Source organism: Phodopus roborovskii, unplaced genomic scaffold (genome assembly GCF_943737965.1).
Source record: "Phodopus roborovskii unplaced genomic scaffold, PHOROB, whole genome shotgun sequence".
Taxonomy (NCBI): Eukaryota; Metazoa; Chordata; class Mammalia; order Rodentia; family Cricetidae; genus Phodopus; species Phodopus roborovskii.
The window spans coordinates 13127250-13152732 of record NW_026126482.1 but is presented as its reverse complement, the minus strand read 5'-3'; the positions used below and the strand labels follow the sequence as shown (position 1 = coordinate 13152732).

At 44.1% G+C, this 25483-nt stretch overlaps 1 pseudogene; it reads right to left on the bottom strand.

Moving 5' to 3' along the window:
* Positions 1–1807: 1807 nt before the first annotated feature.
* On the bottom strand, positions 1808–9292 carry LOC127229423 (kinesin-like protein KIF11; annotated as a pseudogene).
* Between the last annotated feature and the right edge of the window lie 16191 nt (positions 9293–25483).

Below are 25483 nucleotides of genomic sequence, written 5' to 3'. Positions count from 1 at the left end.
AAGTCCATGCTTATTAAACATAATTGTGTGTGCTCGTGCACACACACACACACACACACACACACACACACACACACTTCCAGGATCAAGTTTATTGACATGATTCAGTGATAACCCTGAAACATGCTTAGGACTGCTAGGTATGGCCCCAGATTTCTCACAGGAAGGAGCCCTCTACAAATGGCATGGTAACAAATGAAGGAGGGGAAGTGAACTGAGAAGGCAAAACTGGAAAATCTCATTAGAGGCTTAAAAAAAAAAAAAAGAAGAAGAAGAAGACAGTACATGAACTCAGAGCAAAACAGCAATGAGATGGTCCTTTTCAAGTCTGCTGGCAACAGCCCCCTATGCTAGCCCAAGCCTAGAGCAACACATTTCCATATATTTGGTATTCAATAGAATACAAAAAGAGTACTTCTCACTTGTTATATAGAAGGGCTGCTTTATATAAGAAGCTAGAAACACATGTACCCAGTATAATCCCAACTTCCCAAGCACTTGGACTACAATGATGGCAAAAAGAACATTGAATTTAACCACATTAACTGGATTGCTTGATATAGTCTACCCCACTTCAGTCCGTACACACCCTCAAATTATGGCATTTCAGGTTTTTGTTGCTGTTGGGTTTGGGGGGAGGGTGTGGCAGGATTTCTTTGTGTAGCTTTGGCTGTCCTGGATCTAGCCCTGTAGACTAGGGTGGAGGCCTTGAACTCAGAACTGCCTGCCTCTGCCTCCCAAGTGCTGGAATTAAAAGTGTGCACCACCACCAGGCTGTTTTTTTTTTTTTTTTTTTTTTTTTTTTTAAAAATTAATTGGGACTGAACACTGGCTGCTCTTCCAGAGGACCTGGGCTCAGTTCTCAAAACCTACATGGCATCTCCCAACTGTAACTCCAGTTCCAGAGGATCCAACATCCTCACACGAACAGATGTGCATATAGAATAAATAAATAAAATAAACCAGATAGTGATGGCTCACCCCTTTAATCCCAGCACTTGGGAAGCAGAGGCAGGAGGATCTCTGCATTTATAGACAAGCCTAGCCTGGTCTATAAAGTGAATTCCAGGACAGCCAGAGCTGTTAAATAGAGAAACTCTGCCTTGGAAAAACTACAAATAATCTTGACCCTTAAATTTACTGCAGGGTTATGGTGCAGTCTGCTCTTTTAAAACGCCATGTGTAAGCTTTCTTCCATTTAAATTCTCCACTGGGTTAATGCCTGTGTTTTTGTACTGGAGAAATGGAACACTGCCACTTGGAGAGCCATCCACACTGGTACATAGGAATGGCTCTTGAGAAAGTTCTTCACTACGTTTCTCCCGAACCCCCCTTTCTTCACGTCTTGACTGGTCTCTGCTGCCTTCTGAACAATTTAGCATCATTGACAGCTTGGGCTGTTTCCTTCCCAGCCAATCAAGGAGCTGTCCCCATGGTTCAGTTCTCACCAGTGCTAATAGATAGAAATAACTTCCCTCTGGCATCAAACCTGGTTATTCAAACCAATCTTTATAATTTCATTAAGCTCTAGGCTTCTGCTATTCCTTCCCGCCTCTGTTGAGACATGCACCACCCGACCTGGCCTAGCAATAAATGTTTAATTCTATTTACTTTATGTGTATGGGCATTTTGTCTGCATGCATCTGTGCACTGTGTGTGTACTGTGCCCCGGAGGGTCAGAAGAGGACATTGGGTCCCTTTGGAACTGAAGTCAGACTGTGAGCCTCCAGGTAGTTGCTGGGGATCAAGCCCAGGTCCTCTGGAAGAAGCAGACAATGTTCTTAACTACTAAGCCATCTCTTCAGCCTCAACTGTGCACTGCTTTGATTACATCTGTAGACTTCCACTCTGTATTTTCTTGAGTAGTTTTTTGTACTTGAGCCATTTTTACAGTTTTCCTCTATAACACAGAATCTCTCCATCCAACATGATTAACTAACAAAGTTCCTGTGAATGGGTTTCCATGTTGTCTTCAAGTCTTCATTTAACTTTCCACAGAGCTTTTATGATTCAACCAAGGAAGAAACAATATTTTCTTAGAGTTCATGTAATGTAGATTGTTATGCAATACACTGAGAATACTTTTCTTTAAAAAAAAAAAAAAAAAGAAAGAAAAGAAAAGAATCTCCTGCCTTTTCAACCACTGCCAACTAAGTCCAAAAACTGTGCTGCGGTTGTTTATAAGTTTTCAGTATGGACACCACACCAGGGATGAGACCGCCTTCAAGGCACCAGGATGGTCAGTCACAAGCTCATTAATTGATCCATGCAGAAAACTGTCCTACTTTGTGCAGCTAATGATTGCTCTTCTCATAGCAATTAGACATTTGAGATACTAGCTGCTACATTTTCTTACTGTTACATCATGAAGTTTCTTCTCCATTCTCTCCAACGCTAAAGAGACATATTCCTCTCTAGTAAGTTTGTCTCTCAGAAATGAGGTTTCAAGTCCCAGTGCTTTATCTGCAGTTCAGATAAGGCTGGTCAAGTTCATTTTTGTCATCTACAAAGAACTCTAACCCTATGGAGCCTCTCCTCAAGGGCACTGATTTTTTTTTCAACCAATTCAACAATTGTTTTCTGAACAGTGAACTTTCCGTTCATGGCGCTTTAAGATTTTCTGCAGAGATACACACTCCGTTTTTCTCATGGGCTGTAGCAAGACCTCATGCCACACACTCCATCACTTCTGTGTAGCCCTTAATAGAGTCTATGGTGGATTTCTGGTCAACTCCAGGCTTATTCAGTATGTCCTTCTCTGAGCATATCCAGATGTACTCACAGGTTCCTCAAAATCGAGCGATGCAGGGGAACTGGTTACAGTTATATTCTTGTACATCCCCCAAAAGAACTTTTCAGGATTCTAGTTAGATTCTTGATAAAGATTATGCAGTATTATTTCCACAAGAGCGGTAATAACTTCCCAAAGTCAACAAGGACCTATTGATATTTCCAGAATCCTTAAACACTCTTGTCAACAACTCCAGGATGGCCAAACTTTCATTTCCTGCAAGATTAACCAAATGCAGCTTTGCAATTTTAACAAGTTTTCTCCACCACCTGTGGTCATTTTTGCGTGTATTATGACAAAGAGTAGAGTAAGCATTCATCGAGCTTGCTCTAGTTGTCCTTTTTGCTATTTCCTTCTTCTCCGAAATCTGGTAGACCTCACCTTTGTTGTGCACTGTAATTTCCCTCTAAACCTTATTATCGCTGCGCTCTTGTTACAGGACCATCAAACAAAGCAGTCTCTCAGAAGATAGACTAAGAATATCAAAAGTTCAGTGCCATTATCAGAAAGGTTCTCAAAAATTAGATGAGTTTGTGAATTTATACCAGCCACAGGATCTTCCTCCCAGGTGACCTTTCATTTTCCATTGTAAAATTTTCCGGTGCCAGTCTGTGAAGATGGTCCAATCATAGCCCATAATTACTTCATCTAGAATGGACAAACACCGCCTCAGTAAACATCAATTTACTCAGTAGATATTCTGAACACAATATCAAAAGTAAATGTTTTCCTTGAGCTCTTGTCAGTGAGTCCTACATTTGATACACTAAGGTCTTTTTGTGCATGATTACATTCTACTACTGAATGTAGTTAGCTTTCCCCCCTTTTAAATTATACGGTCTGCATCTCACCACCGCCTGGATCTTCTTGCCCATCTGACCTTTCTTCCTCAGGAGAGTTCCTCCTGGGATATTGTCTCTTGGGTTACTATTGCTGAAGACAGAACACCATAACCAAAAGCAAGCTGGGGAGGAAAGGGTTTATTTGGCTTATACTTCCATATCATAGTCTATCACTGAAGGAAGTCAGGCAGGAACTCAAACAGAGCAGGAATTTGAAGGCAGGAGCTGTTGCAGACACCGTGGAGGGGTGCTGCTTACTGAGTTGCCCATCATGGCTTGCTCAGCCTGCTTTCTTATAGCACCCAGAACCACCTGCCCATAGGTGTTCCCACCCACAACGGGCGGAGCCCTCTACTATCAGTCATGAAGCATATCTCAATTGAGGTTCCCTCAGATGACTATGTCTTATGGAAAATTAACACAAAAGTATCCAGTACAGACATATTGATAGTCTCACCAAAATCTGCTGGCCTGGAGATGATTCTGACACTGCGGGGCCTGGGTACCCACATCTTTCTCCCAAGTAAAGCTTGTAGCTCAACACCCCGACTATTCACACAGGCCTCTGGCTGTGGCCACCAACCTGCACCAATGGGAGAAACTGAACCTCCAGCCTCATCTCTGCCCAGAAACCAACAAAGAAGCCTTCAGCTTTTTAAGACAATGTACTGCACTTACATTCTTTCATTCTCTCCGGTCCACTTAAAATAGGCCTATATATAACTTGCATTAATTAGTGCAATAATTAATTTGCTTAGTAGATGTTCCAAAAGTGTTTGGAGAGGAATTAGTGCATGCCTTAGGAAGCATATGAAATATATTTTAAGAAGATTTCATTTCAACAAAATAATTTTAAATTGAATCCTTTCACTTCTATCCATGACAAGGCACTGAATCCCCCACCCACCCGATGCCCTTAAAATAACAGACAAGAGCTGAGGAAACGCCAGTTTGCTTGAAGTGCAAGTGTGAGGACCAGAATTCAGATCCCTGATGCACCCCCAAAATGCAGGCAGGTGTGGTAGCCTGCCTATAACACAGCACAAGGAAGGCAAACAAAGTCCCCAGCGCAAGCTGATTAGCTAGATTGGCCAAATAGGTCGGTTGTGGATTCAAGTGAGAGGACCCGCCTCAACATATAATATGGAGAGCAATGGAAGATGACTTCTGACGTCAACCTCTGATCTCTACACGCACACATACACCTGTACTCACATCCATTCACATACATGTGCCTATACACATGCACACACACCTGCTCAAAATATAAATGTGAAGAAACCAAATAGCATACAAAATATTTTAGACATTCAGATATCAGGCAATGAAGAGCAGGGTCTTTCACTGATTAAAAAGAGATGAACTTCCCCATGGCTGCTGTTCCCAGCCTGGAAGAAGTTTTCTGGCCATGAAGTGAGGGATAGTGCCTGAAGTAGTGCCTACCAGTCCTTGGGTTGGGGGCTGAGCCGGGTGGCTAGAAAATAGAAAGATGGGCATGGGAAGAGGGATGCTATTCAGAGAGCATGTCTGAGCTGGGCGTGGTGGTGCTTGCCTTTAATGGCAGCACTCAGGAAGGAGTTCCAGGCCAGCCAAAGCTCCATAGTGAGACTGTCTATAAACAAACAGATAAATAAGAACAGCATGTCTGCAGAGGCTTCTCTTAGAGCATGCAGCTGCTCCTGCCACACTGAGTGACCCAAACTCAAAACAAAACAATGGTGTCCAGTTAAGTTACCAGGTTTGCAAAGGATATGAATAAGTTCAATGGAAGGTACTGGTTTTCTACTACCTTTGTGATGAATCCACACACTCCGTGGCTTAAAATAACACAAATTGGGGCTGGGGAGATGACAGCATGAGGACAAGAGTTTGAATCCCCTGCTCGAATATATATGCTCAGTAGGTGTGATGGCCCACCTGCAATGTCAGCCTCTGAAGGTGAAAACCCCGGGCCGATGTGGCCAGTCAGATGAGCCATATCAAGGAGCTCTGGTTTGATATAGAGGCTTGGCCTCTGGGAAGAAGGTGGACGAGCAAGCAAGCAAGCAAAATGATTCCCCAGACGAACCCCAGGCCTCCCATGTGTGGTGTGCACGTTACTGTGCAACAGTTCCCTTAAATTGAAACCTTCCTTGCAGGAGGGAAAAGGAAACCTAAGATGATGGAGGGAAAGTCCCAGGGCTGCAACCCTGCAGGATTCTAGGCCCCTCCCTAGCTTCATAGGAGGAAAAGACTGCTGGGGGAGGAGACCAGGCAAGCCACAGGGGGAGACTTCTCGGACTTTGGGGCAGCATGCAGGTTGTGCAGAGACCCCCCAGGGTTTCATGAGCCAGCATGGCATGCATGTTGGAGTGGGCTTTTCAGGGATATGTGGCTGCCTTTGAGTCTTGCTGCTTCTGTAACCTCTCACTCACACTCCTGTTAGTTACGGAAGCAACAGCAGCCTCATGATTTCACAGAGGTGGACTCTGGTGCAATTTTTACTTTTGTCTTTTGTGGGTTTCCTTTCTGGTGAGTTGGTGCATGTGTTGAGTCTTGCCTGGAAAAGCCAGCCACACGTTAGTGTGTACAGACACGCATGCAAAATGAGCAAATGTGCATTCACATATATGCATACCAAACACACACGAAAATGAAACATAAATAACACAAATTATTGGTTTTTTAGACAGGATTTCATGTATGCCAGTCTGGCTTTGGTGACCTTGAACCCCTTCCCTCCTTCCTTCCTCCTTCTTCTTTTTCGTCTCCTTCTTCTTCTTTTCCAAGACAGGGTTTCTCTGTGTAACAGCCCTTGTTGTCCTGGAACTAGCTCTGTAGACCAGGCTGGCCTCGAACTCACAGAGATCTGCCTGTCTTTGCCTCTCAGGCTGACCTTGGACTTATGGTCCTCTGGCCTCCATTTTTTTTTTTTTTTTTTTAATGTGCATGGGTCTTTTGTCTACATGTATGTCTATGTCTGTTAGCACTTGCATGTCCAATACCTGCAGGGATCAGAAATGAAGTTAAAGACAGTTGTAAGGGTTTAGAATAGAACCCAGTTCCTCTGAAAGAACAGGCAGTGCTTTTACCGACTGAGCCATCTCTGGAGCTTTGAATAAGAATGACCCCCATAGGGTCATGTATTTGAATGCTTAGTCATCAGGGAGTGGAACTGTTTGAGATGGATTAAGAGGTGTGGCCTTGTCGAGGGGGCAAGGTGGGCTTTGAGCCTTCAAAATCCCATGCCAAGTCCAGGGTCTCTCTTGACCTATGCATCAGGGAGTAGCTCTCAGCTATTTCTCTGGGATGTTTGCCTGTCACCATGTTCCTTGCCTCTGAAACGGTAAGGCAGCTCCAGTGAAATGTTTTCCTTCATAAGAGTTGCCTTGGTCATGGTGTCTCTTCACAGGACAGTGACTAAGACACCAGCTTCCTAACCTCCTGCCTCCTATTTTTGAAGTTCTAGCGTTTACAGGTTTGTCCATTGGGGTGCTGAGGATTGAACCCAAGGCTATATAGATGCCAAGAAAACACTCTACCAACTAAGCCACATATTAATTCCTACAAATGAATCCTTATTTTAGAGATACTGAAATCAGAAGTTGCCTTAGTCACTGTTCTGTTGCTATGAAGAGACACATGATGGTTTCACATTGAAAACCCACCAAAGCTGGGGTAGTGGCTGTGCACGTCTTTAATCCCAGCACTCGGGAGGCAGAGACAGATGGATCTGTGATTTTGAGGCCAGCCTGAGTTCCAGAACAGCCAGGGCTGCACAGAGAAACCCTGTCTTGGGGGAGAGAGAGACAGAGACAGAGACAGGGAAAAGGAGAGGAGCTACCTGGAAGACTAACAGTGATGTAACTATGGTTCTAAGAAGAGGCGTCACGAAGTAGATGCAGCGGAATTGCATTTCCCTGAATTAACAAGGGGATGATTTAAGACCTAGGGCCTGGGGCAGATCCAAAGTGTGAGCTCCACCCCCCCCCCAGCAATAACAGATTGTCAAAGCCTATCTCAAAAAGTAAATGTTTGTAACAGATGTGCACACTCTTTCCCCACATGAGCAGAGTAACACAGGAATGACAGCACATTTCCATCAGAAACAGCACCACCTACTTCCTGAAAACCAAGGACTACTTATCCCACCCGCAAAGTCTTGTTTCAAGCGCCAGCGAGATGACCTGGTGAGTGAAAGTGCTTGTTATGTAAACCTTACGACCTGAGTTAGACCTCAGGGTCACACACTGGAAAAGGACTGGAAAGAGTCCTGAAAGCTGCCTGCTGCCTCCACAGGTCAGGGCAGGACATGTGCAAACGTGGCACACACAAACACAAAACAATAACCTCTAAATGGAGCTTTCAAGAACACATGAAATATAAGGATCCTTTCAAGCATAAAATAGCAAAAGACTGGTCCCCCGTAGCAAATGCCAGATGAGCCAGGCATGGTGGCTCACACCTGCAATTCCACTGCTGGGATAGCACATACTAAGACCCTGTCACAAAGTAAGAGTTAAATGATATCCTTCTGGCCTGAGGAAAATCACACCAGATGGGAATCCATGCCTACACAATAAAGAGAACAGAAACAATACTGCATAGCTAGATGAAACCAGCCCATCTTCCCTCTCTCCTTCCTTCTTTCCCCTTAAGTTTGTTGACATGGAGTCTTGCTCTGTAGCCCCATGATAGCCTGAAACTCACTGTGGTAGCCCAGGCTAGCCTCTAACTCATGATCTTCCTACCCCGGCCTTCCAGGATGCTGAAATTACAGGAGGGAAACCACTACACATGGCTAAAAATCTTACTTAAATTGTTTGGTGAAATTTGTGTGCAGTGAAACACACCTACAATCTCGGCCCTCAAAAGGTTGAAGTGGGTGGATCATGAGTTCAAGGTCAGCCTGGACTGCAGAGTTGGACACTGTCCCAAACTAATCTCTTCGGGAGATCATTTATAAACTCTTTGCGGCAGTTTGAATGTAATTGGTCTCCATCTTCTCACAAGGAGTGACACTATTAGGTGTTGCTTTGTTGGAGAAAGCGTGTCACTGTGGGGGTGGACTTTGAGATCTCACATAGGCTCAAGCCATGCACAGTGTTTCGAACCACTTCCTGTAGCCTACACAAATGCAGGACTCTCAGCTAATACTCTAGCACCACGTCTACCTGCATGCCACCATGTCCCAACATAAATCTCTGAACTGTAAGCCACCCCCAATTAAATGTTTTCCTTTATAAGAGTTGCCATGGTCATATAGCAATAGAAATCCTAAGATGCTATTTACCAAAAGTCTAAACCCAAAGAATAACCATTTACATTAGTCTAGGACGCTGCAACAAACAATTATCGACTGTGTGGTTTAGATAATAAACATTTGTTTTATCATAGTTGTGAAAGCTAAAAGTGGGAAGTCAGGGAGCCAGCAGAGTTGTCACAAGCTTCTACTATGTATGACATCTACAATATCTCCTGAAAGAACACTGTTGTACATGCTAACTTCTGCATCTGATGAAATAGCCAGCAACAAATTCAAGTTACAGAAGGCTCAGAGGACAAATGACCAAATCACACAAACACCACCGCGACCCACACAAATGTGGAGAAGAAAGGGAAAGTCAAGGACATGAGCAATAAACCAAACATAAAGGACAGCTGAAGGAAGTGAAGCCATGCTCATACATACACGGAATCTTTTCCTGTCCTGCTAAGTAGACTAAACACACTACCTAAAAAGCAAACATAAGTAATTGAACATAAAAAGCAGGGAACACTTGGACTAGTAGGGGCTCCAGGACTTAGGAACAACAGAGAGCTGATCTCTGTAGGCCTGGCCCTGCTGTCAGGCCATTCTACAGACGCTGACAACAGGAAACACCAGGGGATGAAGGCACACAGGGAAAAACTAACAGACTTCAGCAGAAAGAACCAGGAAAGGGACTCAGTGAATTAACAGTGACTTTAGACAAGAAGTATTTTTTTCCAAGCAAAGATTGAAGAAGAAACTTCAGCCTGACGTACACACACACACACACACACACACACACACACACACACACACACACACACACACAAAGCAAAGTTTTTAAAGAAATATAGAAAAAAGAGCAAAAGGGAAAATATAGGGTCAAATGGTGGGGTGGGGAGCATAACCCAAGAGAATGTCTTAGAGCGGTCTCTTCCTGAGTTCTCCAGAATATTCTGTGCTCAGGTGGAAGACCTGTCAAGTGGAGCTGACGCTCTCCTGCTTCATGTTGTGCAAACTGGGGGTGGTTCCCAGTCAGTCGCTTAATGGCCTCTGTCATTTTAGGTGCCTTTGTTCACCCTCCTGCGACTGCTCAGTGTGTGTGTCTTGGAGTGGCTAATGGCTAATGTCTGGGGAGTGTGGAGGTTTCAGGGAGCCTGCTGGAGCACCGAGAGATTTACTGGTCTCAAAGATTTCTATTCCACATCCTGGAGGATGGAGGAGGATGCAGAGAGCATCTGCCAGACCTGAGAGTCAGACTTCTCAGTCCTGCAAATGGAACTGCCCGTGACAGAGAGGAAGGCATGGAGTTGGAGAAGCGTGTTGACCTCTGGCTCAGGATTGGCAATCTCCTCAGTTACCCTGCCTTCAGCCAAAGAAGGTGGGGCTGCTCTGACCTGATCCAGACAGCACAGAAGCCTCTTGCTGCCTGGGCTTCTTGGTGTCTCTGTGTCCATCCCTCCTTGACCCATGACTGCTTCCCACAGACCAAAGACCTCACTAGACAGTGGTCTGAAGCAATGCATCACCTCAAGATGTGCACAGCCCTCCAAAATATGGAACTTCCCCCAGTGCCACACTATCCCACAGGAATCACTGCTATGCCGAACCCTACAACTACAATTGGATTTAAGGCATATGAAAACTATGCGCTTGTCCTGTGACTGGGGTTAGCTTCACCAGACCAATGCTCCTGGCCTATGTGGTGGGAGAGTCTGTGGCTTCCTCATCCCTGCTGAAGTGCTGGAGTTGGCTTCATTCTTTCTGCTTAGCCTTTCTAGTTCTCCAGGCTGTCCAGCCATCTTGCAACCGTCTATGTGGTTTTAATGAAAAGGGCACCACAGACTAGTAGGCAGTGGCACTATTAAGAGGTATGGCCTTGCTGGAGGAAGTATGTCACTGGGGATGACCTTTGATGTTTCAAATCCTCAAGCCAGGCCCAGTGTCACTGTCTCTTTCTGCTGCCTGAGGATCCAGATGTGGAACTCCAAGCTCCTTCTCCTGCACCATGTTTCCAACCATGATGATAATTAACTAAACTTCTGAAACTGTAAGCAAGTCCCAATTAAATGTTTTCCTTATAAGAGTTGCTGTGGTCATAGCATCTCTTCATGGCACTAAAAGGCCTAAGACTTGGTTTCGGACAGGCTTCCTCTCTTCAGTGTAGTGATATATTATTTATGATTTATTAAAGCTTGACTGAGGATTCAGAAAAACAAAGTAAGTCACAAGCCTTAGAAGCCAGGCACACACCTTTAATCCCAGCAGCCAGAAGCTAGGAGGTGGTGGTACACACTTTCAATCCTAGGACTCAGGATTAAGAGACAGACGGATCTCTGTGAGTCCAAGGCCACCCAGATCTACACAAGAATGAATCAGTCTAAAAGAGAATTATAGCTCATCCCTTTAATCCCAACATTAGGTAAGTATGTAAAACAGAAGCAAGTTCTCAGAAAGAGTCATTCTCCAGCCATGCTGAGGACAGGTTGCAGTCTGAGGCTTGGTGAGAGCTTGTGGAGACAGGACCAGCCCATTCTGCCTGAGGTAGTGGAAAGAATCTAGTGGCTGGCTGCTTTGCTTTTGTGATCTTCAGCTTGGAGCTTGAACCCCGGTATCAATTTCTGGGTCATTTATTGTTTCGTGTTACACTTCAGACATCACCATTGACTTCCCTGAGCTTCCTTAGTCTGGTGTTACATGGAGGATGCTTTACTCCTGCATTATTCTGACAGACTTCCAAAGTGTCCTCGTTACTTAAAATTTATTGTATTTATTTTACGTTGTGTGCCTCTGTGTGTGTGTGTGTATATGTGTGTGTGTGTGTGTGCGTGCATGCATGCACACACACTGCATACATGTCCAGAAGGTCACACTGCATCATATCTCCTGAAACTGATAAACTACTGATGGTTGTGAACCCCCACATGGGTGCTGGGAATGGAACCCAGATCTTCTGCAAGAGCAGCATCCTCCAAACTGCTGAGCTGCTTAGTGCTTTTATTACCTTTTACTCTAACTAAAACTTACCAAAACAAGAGGAAAAAAAAGGAAGGAAAACTTGTAAAGCAAGTGAGGAACATGCTAAATCAAACCACATAACATAGGATTCAGGATAGGACAATGATTCAAACTCTTCTTTTGAAGAAAGGAGATGGAATAAACAGAGTTGGGAATCGATCCTCAATAATTTTTGAGAGAATTCAAAACATAAAATGTGTTCTTATGCATGTGTGTATGTGTGTGTGTGATGTACGTTTAAGTTCATGTGGGTGTGTGCATATATCATCATAATGCCCAAACCAAAGACTTATTAAAAATAAGAAACTATAGCCCAGTATTCTTCATTAGTACAAACATGAAAATACTTTAAACTATATTAATATTAAAATATTATGTATATCAATATTACTATGCTCTTAATAGACTGGCTAAAATTTACTGCTCATTATCAATTTTTATTTTTATTTAATTTTTTATCAATTTAAAAATATTTATCTTTTGTTAACTATCTGTCCACGTAGGTATGTGCACATACATCCAAGTGCCCCTGAGTCCAGAGAAGGCACCAGATTCCCTGGAATTGAAGTTAGAGGCAGTTGTGAGGTACCCAACGTGAGTGCTGGGAACTGAATTCAGGCTCTCTACAGGAGCAGTACAAACACTTAACTGCTGAAACATCTCTTCCACCTTCATTATTGACTTTTAAAAATATCATCAAATGGAAGCCAGCTATATAGAAAAAGAATTACACACCATGACCAAGGAGGTTTCTTCTAAGAATGCTGGGAAGTTCAATACTGGGAAGTAAAAAAACAGACTGAAAGACATTATATATATCTGCCCATATAGAGCAAAGGAAAATCTGACAAAAATAAGTCCCCATTCATGAGAAAAAAGTCTCCAAAGGATAGAAATAGGAAGGAAATGCCTTTGTCTTGATAAGATCATCTACAAAAACAAAACATCCAATTCCTGCAGTCAAAGTTATGAGAGACTGGCCACCCAGAGCCAGAGCAGTCCCTCTCACCATGGCCATTTACAAAATACCAAATGTCCCAGCCAGCCAATGTCAGGAAGAAGACATTAGGTGGGAGAGGAAGAACCAAGACCTTAACAAAACGTCAGCTCTAAAACTAGAGCATTCTTAGGGAAAAAATAGATGAAAACCCATAGCTCTGAATTAGGTAATTGTAAGGAGTACGGTTTTTTCCTCCCGCCGCCCGGTCTTGTCCCGCCACCATGCCGCCAGGCCCAAATAATGTACAGAGACTCTGTATTAGATATTATACTGTTGGCCAGTTACTACTTTCTTATCGGCTAGCTCTGCCTTAATTATTAACCCATTTCTGCTGATCTATGTATTTCTCTTACCAGGCAGCCGGCGGCATATTGTTTTCTTCAGACTCTCTATCTTGACTCCTCCTTCCTACTTCCTATTTCCTCCTTGTCTCCTAGTCCCTCCTATCTTCCTTTCCTATTGGCCAACAGTGCTTTATTATTAACCAGTATGAGAAACATATACAGAATGACATCTCCCATCAGGTAATGACTTATTTACTTTGGAAAGAAGTATTTTATTTATGTGTGCATATGTGTATGTGTGTGTACAGGAGCATATAGTGAGTGCCCCATATGAGTGCTGGGAACAGAACTCAGGTCCTCTGGAATAGCACTCCATACTTCCATACTCTGAACCCACTGAGTCAATTTTCATAGTCTGGTCATAATTGTGTAAGCATAACATAGAGGCATAGACTAGAATAACAATAAATAAGGAAATTCATGGAGGCAGAATGTAATCAGAGTTTCAAGAGGTTGGGGATGGAAAAATGGAACATTATGGCAAAATTGTATAACTTCTTTTAAAATGTATTTTCATTATTTTTAATTAGATAGATGATAGGTAGACACGTTGATAGATAGACAGATAGATAGATGCCTGTGCGTGTGTGTGTGTGTGTGTGTGTGTGTGTGTGTGTGTGTGTGTGTAAGTCAGAGGCATCAGCTCCCTTTGTAGCTAGAGTTACAAGTTGGTTTTCGTTTGTTTGTTTTTTTTGAGACAGTGTTTTTCTGTTTCTTTGGAGACTGTCCTGGAACTCCCTCTGTAGACCAGGCTGGCTTCAAACTCACAGAAATCCATCTGCCTCTGCCTCCCAAGTACTGGGATTAAAGGTGTGTACCACAACTGCCTGGTCAGTATATGCTCTTAATCACTGAACCATATTTCAGCCCTGAATTATACAGCTTCTATGAAAACTAGGGAACTAAACATTGGTGACAGATGTGCAACATCGTGAATAAAAGCTGTAAGTTGCATACCTCACACACACACACACACACCATAATGATAAATATGCAATTAAAAATGATATTGTAATACAGCAAAAACAAACTGAACACATAAGAGCTGTGTATAAATTGCCTCAATATTTTGTGTGTCTGGGCGTTTTGCCCACATGGATGTCTCTGCACCATGTGCATGCCTGGTGCCTTCAGAGGCCAGAGCAGGAAGTATTAATTGGACTTGGTGAGTTACAAAAAAAGAAAACAAAGAGGTCATGAATATGAGAGCTGAGAGTGTAGTGATGGGGGAAGCTAGGGATGTGCATGCTCAATATACAGTGTATCTATGTACGAACTATTGCTCAATATACAGTGTATCTATGTACGAAACTATTGCTCAGTAAACATTGTATATATGTAAGAAACTATCACTCAATATACATTGTATATATGTATGAAACTATCAAAGAATAACAGCTATTCTTTTAAATATGTTGTGTTGGGGGGACTGCAGAGATAACTCACCAGTTCTCAGGACCTGAGTTCTGTTCCCAGTATTCTCCCTGGGTGGCCCCATAACTTAGCTTCAGTGGGTCTGACACCTTATTCTAGCCTCCAAGGGTACCTGTAGGCACATGTCTGAGACGCACACGCGCACACGCGCACACACACACACACACACACACACACACACGGGGGGGGGGGAGTTGAGGGAGGAAGAGAGAGAGATTAAGGGGGGGCAAGATGGGCCAGTGGGTAAAAGTACTTGCTGCCTAGCCTGCTGACAACTTGTGTTCAACCCCTGGGACCCACATGATGGAAGGACCAATTTCTGCAAATTGTCCCTGATCTCTACAAGTGCTCCTGTGGTAGGTATACAGCCCCTTCCCTCTAGCTCTCCCCTCTAAATAAGTTAATGTTTTTTAAAAAGTTGCCCTCTGTCTTCTGCATGGGTGCTTTGGAACACATGGCCCTCCCCAAACACTGAGCACAAATACATATGTGCATATACACAAATAAAAATAAACTTTTAAATAATTAAAACAAAATCAAGTCAAACAAGTATGTAACTGCTAATAAACATTTGATTAAAAGTATACACTTTTCAACCATGCTAAAGACAGACAAAATTCTACTGCTATTCCATAACCCTGCACAAGAGACTATTTGTATATTTGTTGAACAAGTTAAGTGCTGTGGAGGTTCTGCTCAGCTCTTTTGTCTATGGGCCACGGAGAGGAAGAACTTGTTAACCTGTTGCTAGGCAACAGTACTTCCTGGACCAGGACTTCTGCACAGCAAAGGGAGAGTGCACTGCCAATTGTCCAGATGTACAAAGGAAAGAGCGGGTGCAGTGCATGCATGAATAGAGAGACAGGAAACCACCTTTGGAAACCGAGCGGAGGACTGAAGTGAGCATCTGAGAAATAAACCCCAGGCCCATTCTCAAATGCCCCAGCTCATAACTCCCACTGACTGGAAGACTACCCCTGCCACCACCCCATTAAATCAAAGTGGAAAACGGCAATGTGAATTTTATGAACATGTTTATTAACAAGACTTTTTCGAGATTGCCATCTTCAAGGGTTCAGAGAGCTTGATGCCTCAGGTTCATTCCCACAAGCTGTCCTCTGACTGTGGTATATGACCCCCTCTCTCTCTCACACACACATACACACACACACACACACACACACAATGTCATTTATAAAATCTGCCATCTTCATAGTGGTAAGAGAGAAACAATTAATTTTACTGAGTTCATTAATTTCTGAATCTCAAGCACAAATCAGTCAAATAACTTAAGCAGTAAAGCTAGCATAATTAAGATTTGAGACTTAGCTGGATGGTGGTTGTATGCATGCCTTTAATCCCAGCACTTGGGAGGCAGAGGCAGGCAGATCTCTGTGAGTTTAAGACTGGTCTATGAAGTGAGTTCCAGGACAGCCACCTCTGTTATACAGAGAAACCCTGTCAAGGAAAAAAAAAAAAAAAAAAAAAAAAAAAAAGGGAAAAGATTTGAGACTTCCAGAATAATATTAATACTTCCTTTTTAAGACAGGGTCTCTCATTGAAGCTAGAGCGCTTGCCAAGCTAGCTGGTTTTGTACCCCTCCTCCCGGTGCTGGGGTAACAGACATACTGCCTGGCTTTCTCGTGGGTGTTTAGGATACAAGCTCAGGCCCCCATGCCTACTCAGCAAGCACTCTACTCTGAGTCATCCTGAAGCCCTGGGCTTCGTGTCTTATGACCTCGATGCCTTACATACCATCAGCTGAAGACCAAGCTCCAAAGACGTGAGCTTCCGAAGGACAGGCTGCGTCCTACCCAGGGACTGCTGACACCATGTAAGCACAAACCCTTCAGGGTTACTGATGACAAAGTGAAGCCAGGCATGCCTTAGTGTCATCTCCTGCTGCTGTGATAAAAAATACTCTGACAAGAGCAACTTAGAGAAGGAAAGAAGCCTAGCTCGTGCGGGTTATAAGTCCATTGCCATGGGAAAGCTAAGGTAGCGAGATCTTCCTGTAGCTGGTCATGTGACATGCACGGTTAACTCTGGCACAGCCCAGAATCTCCTGCCCAGCAGTGGTGTCATCCATGCTGGGTGGGCCTTCCTATGTCAATTACTGTAATCAAGACAGACATGCCCACAGGCAACTGTTCTAGATAATTCCTTGCTGAGACTCTCCCCAGGTGATTTTCAGTTGCATCAAGTTGACAATTAAAACCAGCCACCTTGTGCTGTTGCCGTGGGAAACGGCTTGGTAGCTCTGCAGCAAGTTAAACTTAGCAACTGTCATATGGCACAGTCATTCCACTTCAAGGCATTTACCCCAAATAACTGAGAGCAGACACTCAGACAGACACTTGGTGCTGATGTTCACGGAAGCTTTATTCCCAATACCCAAAGACAGGAAAAGCACAAATACTTCCCTCTGAACAGATAAGTAAAACTAAAAATGTTACATAGATGTTAGATGGGCCATTTTAACAAGGAGAAGAATACAGTTCTGACACAGACTCAATGAGTTGTGCTAGCTATTAAGAGCCTTGATAAATAAATTTACAAGATGAAGAGATTCATCTAATTTATTTATTTATATAAATTCTCTAGCCCAGGCTGGCCTCAAAATCACCATAGCAGAGAATGACATCAAACTTCTTTCAAAAAAAAAAAAAGTTCTTTAGATGCTTTTATTTTATATGGATGAGTGTTTTGTCTGCATGTATGTATGTGCACCATAAGCATATTTGGTGCCTGCTGAAGTCAGAGGAGGGCGTCAGAACCCCTCGGCCTGCAGTTGTGAGCCACCACATGTGTTCTCAGTGGCCCAGCTTCACCCCCTTAAGTTTGTACTCCCTCCCAGCAATGCCATCACTTGGCTAACTAAGACTGAAATCATCGCGTGAACGTCATGGGTGCATCATGGAGACCCTGTTGCTAAGTGAAACAAGCCTTGCAGTAAAGGACAAACGATGTATGGCTCAGTGATTCTGAAATATTTAGAACCGGTAAATTTGTAGAGAAAAAGTAGGCAGAGGTAAACAGATTAAGGAGAGAGGTGATGGGAACAGACCGTTTCTGGAAACAACTGTGATGTCTGCACAAGACTATCAATGTCATTAAAGCCACAGGCTTTTAAATTTTAAAATGGTTAACTGGTAAATGTTATGGGACCGGAGAGATGGTTCAGTGGTTAAGAGACTGACTGTTCTTTCAGAAGACCTGGGTTCAATTCCCAGCACCCACATGGGAGCTCACAACTGTCTACAATTCCAGTTCCAGGGGAACCCAACACCCAAGGTAAAACACCAGTGTACATAAAATAAATAAATTTAAAAAAATGGTAGGTGTTACATTGTATATATTTTATCAAAAACTTATACATATATACATATATATTTACATATATATGTATATATATATATGGGGACTAGAAAGATGGTCCAGTGGTTACCATAGGTACACTGGCTGCTCTTGCAGAAGACTCAGATCCAATTCACAGCTGTCTATAACTCCAGTTCCAGGGGTTCTGGCTTTATCAGAAACTGCACATACATGCAGGCAAAACACCCATATACATAAAATCAAACTCTTAGAAAAATATTTGGGGACTGGAATCAATCTAGCTCCACAGTGACACACTTGCCTGGCATGCAGGAAACCCTACATTCTGAAAACAAAATTCCCCATCTGGAAGAGGAAGGTACTCACTGCCTTCAACCACAGCCACACTCCCAGGTGCATAAGAAGACAAGTGAAGGAGATGTCATCACCCATGCAGACCCCAGCAGAGTGTCTCTACCCACAATCCCCCATCATAGCCTATCTCCTCAAGGTTGTATTCACAAGAACCCCTGCCTCGAACAGTTCTCCAACAGCTTGTCTGTTACATAAGCCAATGAGCCAGAAGTGGCTTCTGTCTGTCTGCTGGGTCTCTAGGGTTTGTATTTCTTCATGGTGAGCTGAGATGTGTTGGCCGAATGCCCACCAATGCCAGATTCAAATGTGTATACACCCACCTGTTTTAAAGACCCTTCAGATAAACAGATGAAGTCACTTAGCTTAACCCCCAAACTCTGATGGCCTTTGGGATTCTGTGACTTAGAGTATCCCCTCCAGACTGCTGAGTCATGACTCCCAACTCTGTCAGCACTCCCTCAGTCCTAAAGAGTCTCTCCTTCAGTGTATGTTTCCCAACCTCTGGCTGTCTCCAGCCCCCAAAACCTCCCTGTATTCCTCCCTTCAAGTGTTTGAGTTTTACTGCCACCTTGTGGTCATATTTTCTGCTTGAACCCCAGCCCTGATTGATTCAGACCTCTGAATAGGGGCAACTAGACAGCATGGAACTCTGGTCTTGTCATCCTGCAGGTGGTTGGCTGTGAGCCTAGACCTGAACTCAAGCTTCCTGAATCTTCATCTGTAAAAAAGGGCTAACAGACGAACTTGCTTTGAGGTGCAGTGTGAGGATTAAATAGGTTGTGTACAGAAGGAGTCTGACCAGGATGAACACTCAAGAGGTGGAACTGTGGTCTTCGGTGTGGATAAAAGAGCACTGAGGATCTTCCGAGCTCATCAGGGCAGAGCTGCATTAATATAGCCTCTGAATGCATATCAGTTCACCTAAAGCCATCTCCCAGGCACACACGGAACGGCACAATGTGTCAACAATTTTGCAGTCTGCTCAACGTAATAACTCATTGAAAGAAAATTTCATGTCAAACTCATAAGTTCAGATCATAACACTTTTGACCCCAGAAGCCTCCAAAACAATACAGGTCATTGCCACTGCTCTTGGTTGCCCTCTAGAACTAGAGGATAAGACTCCATCGCTGAAGACACCAGGCACTTTAGTGGCAAGATGTGGAAAAATCGAGCTGGCAGTGAGCCAGAAATTATATTCACTGCTGTGTATCTCTTACCGTGCTGGAAGTGCTGGATGGGCCTCTAGAGAAGAAACATCATCAGTGGTCTTACCCAGCAGTGTATCCTCCGTGCTACAATGCCAACAGTACACAAGATGTGCCAACTGGCCGGGTGGTGGTAGTGCACATCTTTAATCCCAACACTCAGGAGGCAGAAGCAGGTGAACCTCTGAATTTTGATGCCAGCCTGGTCTACAGAGTGGGTTCCAGAACAGCCACGGCTACACAGAGAAACCCTGTCTTGAAAAAAACCAAAATAACAACAAAAAGATGTGCCAACTGCACAATAACGGCATGACTGTTAGTGCAGTAATCAATTGCTCTGATTGGATTTGATGCCCACTCCATGGGAGGGAATTCATTCCTGGTACCGGTCGAAAACTCATAGCTGGTGAGGGCATAGGCTGTAGTGGGAAACTGACCAACATAGTTTTGCTAAATGGACATTGCACTTGTAAAATGTGAAATGCCTTCTAAATGTTTATGTTTGTGTCCATAGAATAGTGCTACTCTAAAGCTTATTTATAGAAGTTTGGTTTTGTAGTGGGTAGTGGTTAACGCCAAGGCACATAACTGGTCAAATTACTAAGAATAGGTAACAGTTGAGTGTTCAACCCTAAACAGGACATCTGCGTCCATGCTCCTCCCTTCAAGGCTCTGGGAAGTCACAGGCAGTGGAAAGAATGTGAGAGCTGGAGGTTAAGGAGAAGTTCTGTGAAAGGCTGCTCTCTGGACATGACATTGCACTCCCAAACTCACAGCTGTGGTTACCTGCGCAAGACTTACACAAACTGAGCCCATCAACACTTCAGCATTCGTGGAAGAGAGGCTTATGAGGCACCCACCTTAAGCTAAAGAGCTACTCAGTTAATGCTTCTGGGGGAGGGGGAGTCATTCTTTAGAGATGTAATTCACTGGTAATTGGCCTACGATCTAATAACCCCAGCCAAATCAAAGAAATTATAAACTATAAAAAGTAAAATAATAATAAGAGCAACCATTAAGAGCTGGTGAAATGGCTCAGTTAGTCAAACACATCCCTGGAAAGCATGAGGACCAGAACCCATGCTCAAAAAGCAGGGCATGGTAAGTCAGTGCAAACACACAGCTTTCACCTCAAAAGGGAACACAGACTCAGGTTACCTTGAATTCCATATTCCAGTGTGGTAACAGTTCCAGGAAGTTTTCACAGTCACAGAACAAAGAATGTCATACATCAAGATGCTTTCACATACATTGGTGGAGACATTACAGAACAGAGAAATCTCAGCTAAAAGCTCCAGATGCTGTCTGATGACACACCTAACCTTCTGACTGGTACAGACTGGTTTTATCAGTTAATACATTCCAGAAGGTTTCACCTGTTAGTCACAGGATGTTAGGTCAGACTCAGAATAGCAAGGAATAGCTGTTGGGTGGGTTAGAGATGGCCCAAGATAAATTGTAATTTGGCTGTGGACCTGGAACATCCCAACTTGTCCACTCACTGGAGTTAACTAATCAGTCAATCAGCCTTGCAGAAAGGTCAGTGGATGGAATAGCTTCTGTTTGGATCATTTCGTCAACAGGAGCCCCCTAGGGCTCAACACATCACCCTGTCATGGTGGAGCCTGAGGGAACGGCAGCGCTCTGGTTTCCACAAATACGTGCACATCTGCACCCTCTCCCCACACAAAACCATTCTATGTGTTTTGGGGAGAGGTTTCACTCTGTCGCCCAGACTGGCCCCAAATGTACAACCTCCCACCTCTACCTCCCAAGTTTTGGAATTACAGGTGTGTGCTACCTTGTCCGGTGTGAGATAGTTTTAAAATAGCGATATTGCACTTAACAAATCACTATTTGGGGCTATTTGGGGGCACTCGAGTGGTGTGAGTGCTCTCTATGTGCTGGTGTCGTCTGGTGGTCTTTTTTTTTTTCTTTTGCCTACTTTGAATCTTTGTTATTAGTGGTGTGGGCTGGACTGATGCATAAAGATGGCAGAAAGGAAGCAGAATGACAGTGGCAGTGGCAGAGTCATTTGTAGTAACAGCTTCGAGAGGCACTGGAGTTCCCGACAGTGGCCAGTGCGGAAGCCACAGGGAACAGAAGCAATGAAGATGAGGGCTGTGAAGAACTGAAGAAAGGAACCCCCTGGAAACTGCCAAGTCTTCCAAGCTAATCATGGGCTTCAGGCACACAAGCAAGGGCTTCAGGCACACATGCTCACAGGGCTCTAGCACCTCTTTCTGTAGGGCAAACATCGCTAGCAAAGGCAGCATTTCTCCGTCGCTGCCGGTAATTCCTGCTTGTATAGAATGAAGCTCCCAAGATGATTGTTCCGGGGAGAATTAAGAAACAAAACCTGGCCCATATTCACAGAGTCAGAGGCTCCCCATAGATTCCACCTCAGCAAGCAGGAGTTGAGGACCAGGGAGAAACTTTGCTTCCTGTTGACAGGAAGCCCTCTTCCATAGAAGCCGGGCACATGCTGTCCAGTTTAGAAGCTGTTCAGCATGATGCGGAGTAACATTTCCTCAAGTCCCATAGGCAGCACAAGAGTCCAGAGAGAGTACATCTCCAGTAAGACTCTTATTTTTATTTATTTATGTACTTACATATTTACGAATTTTGAGACAGGGTCTCTATGTCATCCAAGTTGTCCTGGAACTTGCTATATAGACCAGGCCTGCCTCTGCCTCTGAAGTGCTGGGATTAAAGGTGTGCATCATCAGCTCAGTCACTACAGGTGTGTGTGTGTGTGTGTGTGTGTGTGTGTGTGTGTGTGAGAAGGGGTCAGAGGTAAATTTTGGATGTGATTTCTCAGGGGCCACCCACTTTGTTTATTTACTATGCATGTGTATGTGGTGTGTGCATGTGCATACCCATGTCTGTGAATATGGGTGTATGCAGGCCACAGCATGCTTGTGGGGATAAAGGATAGCAATGGATGAGTTCCTCACTTTTACCTGGAGGCAGGTTCTTTTTGTTCTTTTCCTACTGTGTGAGCCAAGCCAGTTTCTGGGCTTTCTCCTGTCTCTGCCTCCCATTTCCCCATCAGAGTGCTGTGGATTATGGAACATTCTATGTATTCCATTTCTCATGTGGGTCCTGGGGTTATGATCATCATGCTTATACAGCTCTTGTTTTTACCTGAGCCTTTCCCCCTGACCTGAGTTTTATCAGTTATGCTGTACTGGTAGACCTGAGTTTTCTTGTACCTGTCCTATCTCCACTCGCTGGCATTACAAGCACATGTCACCATGGTTCTAGTAACCAAATTCAGGTCCTCACACCAGCAAAGCAAGCACTTCACCAACTGTGGTCTCCACGGTGCTCCCAACAGCTTCTTGGGATGGACTTCTCATGGACACATTATCTCCATAGTACAGACCCTCTGGAAAGACACGAGTGATTTATTTCCAACTAGATAAATACTTCCCGTTACAAAAGTCATCCTTGAGGGTTGGTATGGACAGAGGAGTTTAAGATGGTATCGACTTTGTGTATGCTGGGAGCTACCAGGAGTAACCCTTACAGATGAACCGGTTTGAATATATTTTTGTCAGTCTAAAAACATGATACAAACCAACACCTAAGCAATAATTCCGAGTCGTCTGAGATGTATACTATTCTCAATAGGTTAGCATCATGGTTCAAAGATTAAGTTAGGATCTTGTCACTGGCAACCACAGCTTCTTTAGGCTTTCTCTTTTTCTTGTTCTCCACTTGAGATTTCAAGTTCTCTCTCTGTGTGTGTGTGCGTGAGTGCGTGCACATGCACAGATGCACGCTGCAGCATGTGTGAGGAGGTCAAAGGGCACTTTGAAGGAGTGAGTTCTCTCTCTTTCCATCACGTGGGTACCGGTATTGAGTTTGAGTGGTCAGGCTTGGTGGCACCTGCCTTGAACCACGGAGCCATCTTCGCTGATCCCCATTTTGGAATTTAAAAGTAACTTTTGTTGTTTTGATTTTAAATTTTTATACAGTAAAAATAAAAGTCTGTAGGCTATGGGATGATGTTAGAAACTATATATTAGACCTGGTGGTGGTGGCACATGCCTTTAATCCCAGCACTCGGGAGGTAGAGACGGGAGGATCTCTGTGACTTTGAGGCCAGTGGTTTCAAAACAACCAGAACCGTTACACAGAGAAACCCTGTCTCCAAAACAAACAAAACAAAACAAAAAAGAAAGACGAAGGAAGGAAGGAAGGAAAGAAAGAAAGAAAGAAGAAAAGAAAGGAAGAAAAGAAACTACATATGGACTGGGGAGATGCCTCAGGCGGTAAACGTGTTTGTCATATGTATTAATCAGGGCTTTTTAGAGTCACTTGTAGGATGAATCTTTCGCTATATATCTATATATATGTAATTTTTATGTATGTGGAAGGCACACATATGTATATGTACACATGTATATGTTTATATATGTGGGATTTATTGGAATGACTTACAGGCTGCAGTCAAGCTAATACAACAACAGCTAGCTGCGAACAGAAAGCCCAAGACTCTAGTAGTCTGCTGGGTGTCTCAGCCAGTCTTCTATATATGCTGGAATCCTGAAGAAGTAGGCTCCATTGCTAGTGCAGGAATGGATGTGCTGGCAAGGTGGGCAAGCCGGCAATGAGCAAGAGCTTCCTTCTTCCGTGTCCTTATACAGGCTTCCAGCAGGGTGTGGCCCTGATTAGAGGTGCCTTCCCGCTTTGAGATCTGCATTAAAGGTGTGTGTACCTTCCCACCTCAAGATCCACATCAAGAGCCTGTGTCTTCCTGTCTCCCTCAAGATCCAGATCAAAGGTGTGTCTTCCTAGCTCACAGTTGGAGACGAGAAGTAGATTCACCCACTTTAAACCCAGCAGAAAATATCTCTCAGTTGTGCCCTCTACACATGGATGGGGGCGCATTCCGGATACAGTCAGGGTAACAGCAAAGACTGGCCATCACACCGTACAAACCTGACCACCTGAGCATAGGTCCCTAAAGGGAAGTAAGAGCTAGAGGCAGGGCTGCCAGGAGATGGATGTGGAGACAGGAGGTGCTCCAGAAGCCCAAAGGCCAACTAGCCTGGCTCACACAGTGGCCAAGAGACTCTGTCTCAATCAAGGTAGAGACACAAGGACCTGAGGGTTGTCCTTGGACCTTCATCAGTGTTCCATGGCACAGGCATGCCTCCCCTGCCTCCCCACAAACCAATCTTTATAGATTCATTTACCCAACTAAAAGTCTTCCTGTAATGGCAAAAATATGGACACACCAATACCTCTGTACATACTGGAGATTGAGGGAAAGAGGCGATGACTCATGACTCAGCAGGTAAGGGTGAGTCCCAGAACCCAAGGTAGCAGAGAATCGATTCTGAAAGTTGTCCTCTGACCTCCCAGCATGCTACCATGACACACACACACACACACACACACACACACACACACACACACACACAATTGAAGAGAGAGAGAGAGAGAGAGAGAGAACAACCCTAGTAACGGTTAAGTCTCCGACTGAGTTCCAGTCAGGGCTCACATGTGAGGGAGGTAGGGAGGTAAAGACCCACAAGGAACAGTCTTTGTTGCTTGCACAGGGATAGGGTAGTTTCTGTTCCCTTCATCCAGGGAGGGGGGCAGCAGGAAGGAGCTGTCTGAGCAGACAAGAAAAATGAGCTCCACATTTCAGTTTCTCAACCTTAGCCTCCTGGCCATTCTATGCTGCATGGTCCCACACTGTGGTAGTCATCCTTCCACAGCCATGTAAACAGAAGTTCAGATTCCTACTCACTGGGTACCCTAGCAACATCCCTCAACTGATGATAAAATAACCTAGAGACATCAAAATTAGTTCTTTTGAATAGTGGTTCTCAACCTATGGGCCACGACCCCTTTTGGGGGATCAGATGACCCTTTCAAAAGGGTTGCATATCAGATATTTACGTTA